This window comes from Pinus tabuliformis, chromosome 4_1 (genome assembly GCF_031772625.1).
Source record: "Pinus tabuliformis cultivar Carrire ecotype Pingquan chromosome 4_1, CPIR1, whole genome shotgun sequence".
Lineage (NCBI taxonomy): Eukaryota > Viridiplantae > Streptophyta > Pinopsida > Pinales > Pinaceae > Pinus > Pinus tabuliformis.
Window position 1 is genome coordinate 904,811,766 of NC_142303.1, and position 14,258 is coordinate 904,826,023.

Sequence of the window (14,258 nt, forward strand, 5' to 3'; positions counted from 1 at the left end):
TAGTGAAAACACAACCAGATTTGTGCTATGCGGTGAACTAGCTGAGTCAAGCAATGGTTCAACCTACCAATATGTTTTGGAAGGTGAAAAATCATGTATTGAGATATCTTAGAGGCACATATTAGTATGGATTATGGTATAGATGGACATAGGAAGTGAAGCTAGAGGGCTTCACTGATGCAGATTGGGTAGGGAGTCCATCAGATCAAAAGAGCACATCAGGAGGGATTTTCAACCTTGGGTTAGCTATAGTTTCTTGGTACAGCAGGAAATAGAGGACAGTTGCACTCAGCTCGGCAGAGGCTGAATACATGGCTGCAAGTCAGGCAACATGTGAGGCCATCTGGATGTGGAAAATCCTAGTTGGTTTGTTTGGTTAGAGGATGGATCCAACTGTGATATATTGTGATAATCAGAGTTGTATCAAACTATCTAAGAATCTCATATTTCATGATAGGTCCAAGCACATCGATATCTGGTACCATAATCTCAGAGACTGTGTAGTGAGGAGGATCATGTTGCTGCAGTATATTTCGATAGAGGAGAAAGATGCTGAAATTTTTACAAAGGCATTGTCAAAGTGTAAATTCAAGCTCCATAGAGACAGGATCGGGGTGGAAGATAATCCCTTTCTTCTTGAGAGGGAGTGTTGAAATGTGGAACAATAATATTCGAATTTTAATTTGTCCTTGAATTAAAATTGTGAATTAAAATTCGAATTTAGTCTCACCAGTTGCTTGAAAAATAATTAACTAATTCATCATGAGATAATTAGTTGGATAAATTCAAGTTAGAAGCCTTTCTGAAGTCATGCAACATTTATCTCTTAAATTAAGGAGATTATCCCTTAATTAAGGAGATAACATTGAGTTATATTTTAGTTGTAATTAGTTACTCAGTTTACTGAGTTAAGTCCAGTTAAATTAGTTCCAAACTGTTTGAGGAACTAAGTGTGAGTTATCAGTCAGTTGATGCATGCATGCACTCAGCTAGTGTACCCCAGATAACTGAAGATTCTCTCATCTTTAACGTATGGATGTCTATTTTGAGAAAGACCTAGTTGATATTAAAGAGAGGGACGATGTACTATCAGTTGCATGTGTTTTCCTATAAACAAAACTCATGCATGCAGAAGGAATTCATTCCTTGAGGATTGCACAGTTTTATAGGGTGTGAGATTAGTGTGAGTGATCAGTGTTACACTTGGTAATAGGAGGATGACCCTGGAGAAACTACGCAAGGAAATAGGAGATCAGGAGGGCAGAGGATAAGGCCTTTGTGTAATTTTGAGATATTTCCAACTTGTAATGATAATATAGATAGTGGGGTTTTTAGCTGAGGCTTCCCCATGAGTATTTTCTGTGTTTTCATGTGCATTGATTCTTCTCTGGTTATATGTGTTCCGCTTGATCTTGCTCAAATCTTTTAAGCTTCCACTAATTGATTGTAGAAGTAGATTAAAGTATTTTTCTTTAGTTATATTACATTATTAGGTTAATCTACACTCAGAATTTCTACATGGAGGTTAGCATAACTACTTCTGATACCTTTGCTAGTAGTCCTGGGGTGTAATTACCCCAGACTATCTTTGAAAGGCTCTTGATTTTGGCATTCTTGTATTTTGATGTCCAGTCCTAATCACCTGGAGTGGAAATACTTGAAAGTAGTTTGATTGTTTGTAACTTTAGGGACTTTTAGAGAATGGTCTTTGCTCCTAGTTGGCCTAGCTTTACAATTCTTTTTGAGTCTTTAAGTATATTTCTTAAAAATAATTCAAAGTGGCTGATTGACCAGCTTGTTAGTCTAGGGGACTCCATGGGCTTTCACCTACGAGTCCTGAGCCTTCTCCTCAGAGGTGTAGGAGCAATTCTTCCAGTGGTTTTCAATCAGTGGCAGAAGATGCATCAGAGATTGATCCTCTGGTTGGAGTTATTAATTCACAAGATAGACCTGGTACAAGTAGAGAATCAGAGAGAAACACTCTAGTTCTTTCTCGGGTCCTCTTCCAGTCGGAAGTCATTATTGAGGCCGAGGAGCTCCCTGAGTCTATTTTGACTCCTAATTCTCCTCTGCCTCTAGATCATCCAGATGTTTTATTATAGGTCAGGACTTCGACCAACAGGCCTTCGAGCATAGGTTTATATCGATCTTTTCCTTCGATGACCACTGATGGAAGCATGGAATCCACGAAGATTGCTATGAGTATGAAAACTACGGTATTCATACAAGGAGGAGGAACAATTTCTATACCTTCTGTTATTCCTAGCACTGCTATATTTGGTTCTACTTCCATTCCATCTTCGAGTAGAAGTTCTCAAGCTGTTACCTCTGGCATTGGGTTTTTCCCTTTTGGAATGCCGACCAACACGATTCCTTCAGTTCCGTTAAGTATTCCATCAACTGCCTCCACATCCATGGCAAGTGGATTAGCTTCTTTTCAGGGTTTCTCGTTCAGGGGTGGTCATATACCACACTCCAACCCATCTTTGGGATAAATACCTTTTTCCTCTTCAGGTCAAAGTTACAATCTATTTCAGGGTTAGACAAACCCTATGGTTAGTGGGTTAGGAGCTGAGAATCAATCTTATTTCGGCCAACAAGGGAACATGTCCCATTCTTCTGTCAGTTTTTTCTAGAACTTTTCTCCCTATGCTAATGCATGGAACCCTTACCAAGGGTTCTCTACTCCTTTTAACACTTTTCTAGGGGGAAATGTTACTATTTACAAAAGTTTTTCGGCAGGAGTTGGTCAAACTCTAGTTCTTTCTGGACCACTAGGAACTCCTTATGGTTTAGTTGGGTCTACGAGTTACTTTAGGCAACATGGTGCCTTTACAAATCTAGGCTATTCTTTTCAAAATGTTGGGAGTTCCGCCCACATCGATGGAATCCTCAGGGTCCTCCGCGACTACCTTTTCTGGCAACGTTAAAATTTCCAGATATCTCTAAATTAACTAATGATCCAATTAGGTATAATTCGGTTTAGCCTCTGGTACCAATCAAAAGTCCCTAAGATATACCTAAATTTGAAGGGAAAACTAGTGAAGATCTAGGTGACCACGTAACCACTTTCCACTTGTGGTGTTCGTCAAACTCCCTGATAGATGATTCAATCAGGTTGAGATTATTTCAACATACCCTAACTAGGAATGTGGCTAAGTGGTACATAGAACTTCCTGGGGGCACCTTCACTTCTTTCAGCGATTTGGCTACTATCTTTTTGAACCATTTTCAATTGCCTTTCTGATATGATGTTGGAACTGAGCTTTTGGCTAATTTGCAATAGGATTACGCAACCCACATTTTAGATCATATCTAGGAATCGATAAGAAGAAAGAGGCTCATTAAATCCGATATTCCACAATAATTCCTTCTTGAATGGTTTCTTAAATTGTTACAACTCGTGATCTCTAAGGATGTGTCTCTCTTCGATGTTTTCACCAAAGAGCAGGCTATTTTCAGAGCCCAACAGTTGGAACTTATATATTCTCAGTATGGGGTTCTTCAAAAAATTCTACCTGATGCTCCTATATCCGATGTGGATATAGCCAAATCGAAGCCAGGTCCCCATGCAGACAGGTTAGTCAAATCAATTAATGCTAACATGGCTAACCTGCTGAATCAATTGCAGTAGTTTTCTTTACAAACTGCTTCTTCTATGCAAGCATCGTCGTCTATATCTACACCTTCCCAACCTACATCTATAAACATCGTCCAAACATCTAACCCCAAAGGAAACCAACAATCCGATGGGAAGAAGAAAGGATGAGGTAGGAAAAAGATCTAGGATGGGAAGGGAAATGCAAACAAACCCGACAATGATGCCGGAGGGGGTAGGAAAGAGTCCAGGGGAAAAGTAAAATTTCCATGCAAGTTATGCAATGGAGATCATTTGACTCATCTCTGCCCTAAGATCCAAGATAGTTAATGCTTATTAGTGCAGCAAGGGTCCTCTAGCTTCCAGGATGTCCTCACTAACCCTTTTCCCCAAGGGCAACAATTACTTGCTGGCGCAAACTCTAACACTGGTACCCCCTTGGGGGGCAATCAAGAAGGGGATCATTCATCAAATGTCTACATGACGAGTTCCCATATCGACGTCACTATGTGATTGCATGATTACGGTGAATCAGAATCATCTAAGGCTAAGTATGCTTCCGATGCTTCAGTGCTGCTCCATATTGAGAGGCCCTCTGTTGAGTCTATACCTCGGATGCTGAAAAGCTCCACAAAGTGCTCAACCATTAACCCTAATGCTAGGGCAGCCTAGAACTACTTGATTGTAGAAGATCTGGCTCAGAGTCCTTGTGTTATGTTAGCATTAGAGGTACTCCAGTCATGCCCTGCTCAGAGGAGTACATTACTCTCGACAATCAGAGCAGTAGATCCAAAAAATTCTCTTGTGCTTACTTTTGATATGTCAAACGTCAAAATGAGACTTCCACATCATATGGCTTTCAAGATAAAGTCCACATATTGAAAGACCAACATCTTTCAAACTGTTATAGATGAGGGAGCTTCCACATGTGTGATGTCCATGTCATGTTGGAAGGCCATTATATCACCTCAATATGTTCCTTCACCTATTCTATTGATGAAATTTGATGGACATTCTCATAGGCCGCATGGAATTATTCCAACCTTTTCGATCTGTGTTGGGGGAAAGGGGGTAAAATATTGAAGTAGAAATAGTTGATGCAAATCTAGATTACAACCTCCTTCTAGGAAGGAATTGGATTTATGAGATGGATGCCATAGTATCATCATTATTTCGCATCCTTTATTTTCCTCATGAAGGGAGGATCGTAAAATTTGATCAGATGGATTATTCTCCTGGTGACTCCCACGCATCTTTTGAGTATATTGTTCCATCAGCGGATAATCCTATGCAACCTATAGATAATTTAGGAGTTGGAATGTACTCTTCCTTAATGGCTGCTTTTGATCTTCCTGCTCCTATAGCTAGAATAAATGCTATTTCATCCTCCAACATACCTTCTCGAAGAGACTTCTTTCAAATTCATTATTTTTCAGGCCCTTGGCCTTTACCGTCATCTACCACTACATTAGATGGAGGACAGGTAGGTGGAATGGCATGTCCTATGTCTAAAGCATAAATTTCTTATCAGTCTTATGTTAACTCTGCATATTCCATCCTACTCCTTTCTCACCAGAAGAGTTATATGGAGATGTGGCTCTGGCCTGGACCCTCGATTCAACTTCAGCTCAGGATTGCTTAGATACTGTCTTACCATCTGAGGGAGCAATTCTAGAAGCAATAATGGGTGTTGATAAACCATGGGATGACCTACATCATTGTTCATATTTCCTCCCTCATTTGCAAGAATTGAGTCAAGTCTGTCCAATCTTTCTATTAGTGATGTTCATACAGTTTTAAATCCTTTGGCCCCAGCATAGTTTTTTGCCGAAGGTAACATGTCTGTTATCTCACAAATTGTACTGGTGAACATCTCTAGGAATACTAACATAATTGAAAATGTCTTCATTGGAGCTGACTGTTCCCTTGAAGAAATTCAAACTTATACCAATATCTTCAAAGAGTTTCGTGATGTGTTCGCTTGGTCTTATGAGGAAATGCCTAGAATAGATCCATATATAGTCTAGCATGAGATCAAGACATATGAAAATGCTAAACCTATTCGTCAAAAAATTCGATCGGTTAATCCTAGAAAATCAACAGCTATCAAAGCTGAAGTCGAGAAGCTGCTAAAGGTAGGTTTCATATACCCAGTTCCTTTAACTAAGTGGGTCCCTAATCGAGTCCTCGTCGACAAAAAGCAAGGAACGATTTGAGTATGCATTGACTTTAGGGACCTAAATAAGGCTTGTTCAAAAGACAATTACCCCACGCCCTTTATTGATCAAATTATTGATGAATGTGTAGATAATACAATTTTTTCATTCATGGATGGGTTCTCTGGTTATAATCAAATTACTATCCATCCCGAAGATCAGCACAGGACAACCTTTATTTGTCCCTGGGGTACATTTGCATATAAAAATATTCCTTTTGGCCTCAAAAATGCTGGAGCCACCTTTTAGTGGGCCATGTCTTATGCTTTTCATGACATCAAGCACGTTATTGAAGCATATCTAGATGATTTCGCTTCTCGTTCTCGAAAGATAATAGATCATCCTAAGCATCTTCTATTGATCTTTGAGTAGTGTCATTTTTATAAAAGTTGGTTGAATCCGAATAAGTGCGTTTTCATAGCAACATCCGGTCAGTTGTTAGGATTCATTGTGTAAACAGAGGGGATTTGTGTAGATCCCTTCAAGGTTGAGTTAATACTTTAGTTTCCTCCCCTGTCTTCCATACATCAACTTCAAAGTCTCCAAGGAAAAGTAAATTTCTTGAGGAGATTTAAAGCCAATTATGCTGAGATCACAAAGGGATTTATGCATTTCCTTAAGAAAGGGGTCCTTTTTGTCTGGGATGATTTCGCACAATGATCTTTTAATGCTTTGAAAAAATAATTAACCTCTGCCCTATTGTTGAGTCCACCTAATTATAGCAGAGATTTCCTCTTGTATCTCACTGCAGCACAATCAACCATGGGTATGGTTCTAGTTTAGGAAGATGATGCCTTATGTGAGCATGTAATCAACTATCTAAGCTGAGGCTTGGTAGGTCCTAAACTGCACTATTCTCCCATCGAGAAATTAGCTTTGGTAGCCATCCATGTTGTCCAGCGGCTTCGACATTACATTCTTCTTCAAAAAATGTTTGTCTTAGTAGTCGTCAATCAATTTCAATTTGTTCTCAGTAGGTGAGTGATTGGGGGAAAATATAATAGATGGATTGTCATTTTGGAAGATTTAGATCTTGAATTCATGTCGGTTAAATCTAATAAATCTTTAGTATTTGCGGAGTTGATATCAGAGTTGCCTTGTGAGGAAGAAATTATACACGAGGAAATTTTTCATGATGAACATTTATTTCTTATTTTCTCACAAGATCCTTGGTATGGGGATATCATTATATATCTCTAGACTTCGAAGTTTCCACCCACTTTTTCCAAGGACGAGTGTAGAAAGTTACGTCACCTCGCTAAGAATTATGTTATTATAGGTGACACATTGTATTGTCGCGAGATTGATTCAATCCTTAGGCGTTGTTTAACCTTGGAAGAAGCTAAGTTAGTTCTTAATGATTGCCACAATGGAGCTTGTGGTAGTCATCTATCTGGCTTGCAACAACCTAAAAATTTTTGCGAGCAGGCTACTTTTGGCCTTTGATCTTCAAAAACTGTATTGAGATGGTTAAAAGATGCCATCCTTGTCAAGTCTATACTTGGAAAATGCATGCACGTCTAGCTCTGCTTTTCCCTGTTATCATCGTTGGTCCTTTCACGAAGTGGGGCATTGATTTTACTACTTCTAATCCGCCTTTGGCAGGAAATCACAAGTATATCATTGTGACCATAGACTACTTTACGAAGTGGGTTGAGGCCATGCCTACTTTTAAGAATGACAGTGAAACAACGGCCTTGTTTCTCTTCAATCAAGTTATTTCCAAGTTTGGTATCCCTAAAGAGATTGTTACTAACCATGGAAGTTATTTCCAAATCAACTGATATTTGAATTGGCTCTCAAGTTTGGTTTTTGACAAGAGCATTCATCTCCGTATTATGCTCAGGCCAATGGGTAGGTTGAAGCCATGAAAGAATCCCTTAAAATCATCCTTCAAAGGATGATTAACAAAGCTAGATCCAATCGGCACATCATGTTGTATCTGGAATTTTGGGCATACCGGAAGTCAGTTAAGACTACCGCTAGCTTCACTCCTTTTCAACTGGTTTACAAGTTGGAATCTATCTTTCCTATTGAATGTGAAATTCCTTCTCTTAAACTAGTTTTTTAACTTCTTCCAAAGACTTCTAGTATTGAAGAGCGCATTGTTCATTTGGAGCATCTTGATGAGGAGTTTCGAGATGCCGCCACAATAAATGAAGCCCATAAAAGGAGGGTAAAAACTCAATACGATAAAATTGTCCCTCCAAGAAATTTTTCTGAAGGTGACCTTGTCCTGGTCTACGATCAAGACAAAGATGCCTTTGGGGCAGGCAAATTTAAGTCTATGTGGCATGGTCCCTTTATTGTCAAGAGAGTTTTAAAAAGGAAGCATATGAATTGATTGACTTTGAAGGAAAAAAGTTGGCAAAGCCCAGAAATTGGCTCTACCTTAAGAAGTACTTTGCTTAGGCTTTGATCGAGCAATTACTTTTTTTTATATACTTTATGTTTGTACATATCTATCTATCAATTTTAGTGATGTTGATGTTTTTGATCTGCTTTGTCAGGTATTGATGGACGATTCAATATATTTAGGGTTTGCTGATGGCACAAGTAGGCATACCCAGAACCTTGCTTCCACGGTGTGAGTGATTTATTATCCATCAGGCTAGTTGATGGTTTCGAGAGGAGTATGTATCGGTCCTGCTTCGAATAATATTTCCAAATATACTACTCTTATTAATTTTCTATCTGAAGAATTATCTCTTGATATTGATTCGTTAATGGTTTATTTAGATTCACAACAGGTGGTATCTCAGCTGAATAACATTTATCGGGTATGAGATCCCTATTTCTATCACCAATTTTTGAGAGTGCGGTTGTTGCAACAATCATTTGGTTATATCACATTTGTTCACATTCCACGATCAAAAAATTCCTTAGCAGATTCTATTGCTAATCAAGCATTGGACTGGCATATAAATCATTCATCAAATTAAAAAACATAAAAAATAATTGAAATATCATCTGTATATATGATCATCATAAAATCGTCTGTATATAGATAGAGTGTTTGTGTCCAAAATAATATACAAAAATTTGGGACAAAATTCCCTACAAAATTTGGGCTTATGCCCATCATCATGTCTAATCATAAAAAGATCTGATCATCTATCTATTTGGCTCAGGATGAGCAGCTAGAAAATAAACAATGGCATTGGCCACACAATGAAATAGTCTCACTTTGTCCCATGGTACTCCTACCATGTGGCACTTCATCTCCTCTGGTAAGTCCTCTATGGCTATCATGGGTACTTGGTGAGTTAGTCTTACCATGTTCCTCTGAACTGCATGGAGAACTCTCTCAGTCTCAGCTGCAGCCCCTTCAACATCTCTTCCATGACCCTTATGTCAAGGAAATCCATCAGGTCTCACTGGTCCCACATTTGAAACATGATCAATATATTTTGTAAGTGTCTTGTCTCATCAAAAATACTTTTAATTCATTTATATTGAAAATCCAAAAAAAAATCTTAAAAATTCAAAAATTAAAAACTCATTTATACCTATGGCACCCCATGCTGCATCTGGTGGCAATATTAGATCCGGATCTCCCTAGAAGTCCATTCTGGCATACGGGTCATCGTCAACTACAATGACCTATTAATCTCACCAAAGGAAAAACTCGTGATCAAAAGTCATCGTAGGGACATCACCATCCCCTAGGTGTTTCATCAAGTCATCCCATCTGCCCAACTGCGGATCCCTTGGGCTACTAATGGTCGATAATACCTTAGGTCAAAGCCTAGGTACTTTCTTAAAGAAGAACGAGCATACGATAGTGCCATATCGGAAATTCTTTATCTGACCCTTCTATATGGAGGTGAGTTGGTTCTTCATGTTGGTCAGTAGAGGTGTGCACCAATCAAACACAGTAGTGAGACATTCCACTGCTAGGCTCATGGATACACGTGAAGCCTGATGTAAAGCAACAAAACCGTTTACCCTAGTGATGGTAAATAATAGGATTTTCAAGGATAAACTCTCTATGGAATCTGGATTCCAACCTTTTCAAGATGACCAAGACAGTATATGTGGATGTAGTGTTACACACTGATACTACCTCTTGTCCTACCAGTAGTATGCACTATCTCTCCCCTTCGAGAAATATCGATAATGAAGTAAATATCTCCTATCTCGATCCTTAGGGGAATCTGATTAATCATGAATGCATCATCCTCTGCACTCCAGTAGTGAATCAACAACTCAAGTAATCAAGTATTCACCTTCATGTTTGGCATTTTAAAGAATTTTAACAAATCACAATCTCTCAAAGCATCTACGGCATTTTGATCTTCCATCATGTGGTTATCAATGGCATTGTGCTCCCTTTCACACCAGGTAATTTTCATCTCACCCAAAAAAAGATGTTTTAACTCACCCAAAAAAAGATGTTTTAAATCATTAAATTCATGTTTAAATTTTTTTACTCGCGCACATGCGGGTTCCCTTTTTACACAGTCACATGTACGGCCTTCGTATACATGGGTTACCTATATTCAACACATGTGTACGCAAAGTTGAAAATTTTAACATATTTTCATAATTATGAAAAAACATCTAAAAAGTATAAAAATTGATTAAAAGCATGATTAAAGGGTTACCTGGAAGTTTTCGAGCGATTTGAATGGTTGAATTGATGGAAGAAGTTTGTTTGAGTTTTTCTCCATAGCTCCTTGCTCAAAACACAAATGACAAAAATCCGAGTCCAAAAGTCCTTATATAGGTTGAAAAATAAAAATTATGTTTTCAAAAGTTGATTTTCAGCTTATGGAAGTTTTGACCTTTTGGCTTGGAGTGTCGGGAATGGGTTATTTTTACAGGAAATTTTGGAGACTTCTTGGAGAAATCACTTTGGTCCCATGCCTATAGACCCATCATGGCAGGTATTACTTTCTTACTGGCATATAGGTTAGGTAATATCACTCTTCGCTGCATTGTGCATCCTAGCCTCCATATTGCGATATTTTTTCCATAGGGTCCACTCCATCGTATCTTGATTCATAAACTATTTTCACTCACCAACTTTAAAATCATGACGCAATGGTAGAGACAAACTTTACATGGGCATCTTAGTTAGATCCTCGCTGACATTTGTTGCCCATGTTGCTACATTGAGTAGGCTCAGGATTTCTCTTTAGTCTTGCCATGACTTGTGCGTTGAAGACTCATTCTTGTTCTTCTATGCTATTTTCTGGCCTTATACCCTAGAGGATCATTTGTATTGAGTTGTACTGCTGCATTGCATATTGACTATTTGCACCTTTTGGCCTTAGCCGACTTCACTTGGACTCGTGTTTAAGCCACTTTTCAACCATGTCCTATACAAAATCAACCTTACAATCACTTAGCCTCTGCAACTTGATGCACCCTTTTACCCGTGGAAAGAAAATTTCTTTGAGGGTCATTGACTAGTTTTTGCCACATTGCATTACGCATAGGAATGTTCCCCTCCTAGGAACTATAGCATATTCTTTTTTGACACTCATTCTTTCCACTATACTATAGCATTCTTTTATTTTTTTTAGGTTTCATATAAAATAAAAAGAAAAAAAAATTATATATCCCAAAAAAGAGGAGGAACGAGACATTATTTCCATATTTGATGGTAGCTAGAGTCAGTTGTGTCGCCCTTGAACAAAGCACTCAAAAGTAAGTCTTTCCTCCATTGGGATGGGCTTTAGTTTGACTTAGGAGAGCCTTAACCTTGTCATTGAGTCAATACTCCTCGAATTGGTTATCTCTTCCAATCATATGGAGAGTTTTCTTACACCTCCTGCATGACAAACTTATACAAAGTTATCATATGCTGCCATGTAGTCACAATTGAGTCGTTCTTTTGTTCAAATGAAGTAAACCTGAGTCGGCTTCTCTGCGGTGTCTCTTGACATATTTTTCAGTCAGTCATCCCTAATTGTCAGCACCATGTTTGTTATCACATCAGCTATATTGGTCCTTTTCTCGTGCCGGTTTGAGAAGGTCTCCATTGACTTCTTGCTGGTGGGTCTTCCTCTTATCGACTATGACAAATTGTTCTGAGGGTAGATCTAGAGCCACACCTTGAACCTAATTTCATTATTGATTGGTTACCTTGTGCTCAACATTGATCAATATCATGGGTCTTTGACTGATTGGTTTCCCCTGTGATCGACATCAGCTTTCATTATCACGCATCAAGATTCATGCAGTCCTGGGTTTCCATTTGACCCTATTGGTGGATTCCTCATCTCTATGTCAGCTTTCATTGTTGGTTGGTTTAAAGGGTTTCTATCGTGTGCTAATTACATCTTGTGTACGCCAAAAACGTGCTTTGGTTTGGTTACTACATCTTTGTTCATCCGATTCATTCCACATTATTGGCCTACGGGTTACACTTGTGCTAGGTTGATGAAGGATGCCTTAATGCCTTCCATCTAGTGGATATTTTCCCATTGACTTCAGCTTATTACTCTGGGAAAGAGATCTAGAGTCCATTTGGAAGTACCTTAGGCTTAGCAGTCATCAGTGGCAGATTCCTTAACTATTGATAGTGGAAAAACATCATTGTCTCCTGATTGATAGATTCTTCCAAGTGTTGGACTACGACTCATTTATTCACATTTGTTAGATTGTACTGGGTACCTTGACTGTCATCATCATTATCAGTGAGTAGCCTCACATTTGTTAACTGTATACATCAATGGCCGATAATCAAATGATTTCTCACATGGTCTACTTCATATCATTTATTCCAATTGTGTAGAAATGTACCATAGTGGTCGGTGAAGACCTCGGGTTTGCATCAGCATGTCTTGGTTCACTTGTCAATTGCTCCTATTTCTGCTAGTTGACACCATCCACCTTATATGTTTTAGTTCCTTATAGCGACATCCTATATTTTGGCACCCGAGTTGCGGTGTAGTACCATTTATTCCACCATGTTGACTTGGTACTATTTGGATTAGTTTCTTGATTTCAGTGATCAGCTTCATATTTCAGCATCATTCATCAGCCATTTTGTGTGATATTCAGACATGTACTTTATTGATTATAATTAGATGATCCATTATGTATTTTCAGTTCCTTTATCCTTGTATGCCTATTGGATCTGCTTTTGTACTTGTATGCAGACATGATTTACTATTTCTGAGCATGGGTATGCCTACTTCAGACAAAATTTTCTTTCTGATCTCTTTCACTGGCTTGACAAGCTGAATTCTGGTGAACTCCTCCCTAGTCTCGGCATGATTCCTTCTATACACTTAATACATTTCGGCCATCATGTACCCCCTCTGACCTCATATATTAGGAGGCATATTTTATAGCACCATTTACCACTCTTGGTAGATTTGATGCTCTGATTATGGCCTAGGGCAACCCTTCTAGACTTGGTCCAAAATCTAAAAAATAGTGTTTTATTCCCTATACGCTACTTTTCCCTATAATAAAGGTGTGTACATGCAGGTCAGCATATACCCAACCCGCATACATATGTTAAAACACTTAATTTTTTTTCCTTAATTTCAGGTAGAGTTCACGGGTTTTACCTATTACTGACCTCCTATAGCCCATGGCCCAACTGTTTCCCAACTGAACAAACTAGTTTGGAGAAGTATAAATAAACCTCCATGGGAAGGCCTTAAGGGAGAATATATGAGATATTGATACTATAGTGAGATTATCCTTGATCGAGTTTGACGAAATCCCTGTGCCTCTTGCACTCCCCAAAGTTTAAGGAAACCCTTGTTTCCTTGTTGGAGATATCCTTCATCTTTCTTGAGATATCCTTGTTTTGGTGATGGAGGAAGATTGTTGAGGCCAGGAAAGGATGGATCGGAGGATGGTTCTGCTTGGAGCCGGAGAAGGACTCAGGTCATATTTCTCCACCTTACTTGTAGCTTACTTCAATAAAGAAATGCAATTTAGTTCCTGATATTAAACATGTTTATGCATTGATTTATGTTGTAATTAGTTTATGAATCTGTTGTGGCAAGCAACAACCCCCCTTTTTATTTTGTTCTATTACTAATACTAAATAAATGGGGACCCTTCTAAAAAAATAAAATGTAGAACTTATATTCCCATTTGAATAAAACTTACTGTCATAAACTTAGGAAAACACCCGCAAAACCCAAAAGGACTTAAGTTTATGATAAGTTCGAATAAAATCGTTCTCTCAATAATAAAGCATCACATCGCAAAAGGTAATGGACGACACCATGTAAACAAACTACTAAAATTGTGAGGTCGCACATGGTAGAAGCTCATCGCGCGTCGCAGTTTTCATATGCCTCAAGTATCACTTAAGGTAAAATATCTCGACCCAGCGATATGCAATAGGGCATCTCACAAATAGCATCTTGTAAAAACATGTGGTGATAGATGAGTGTTAACACAATGGATTAATGATATTGCGATCTGTGATATTGCGAAGCAAATCACAAAATCACTTTATTGCAGAT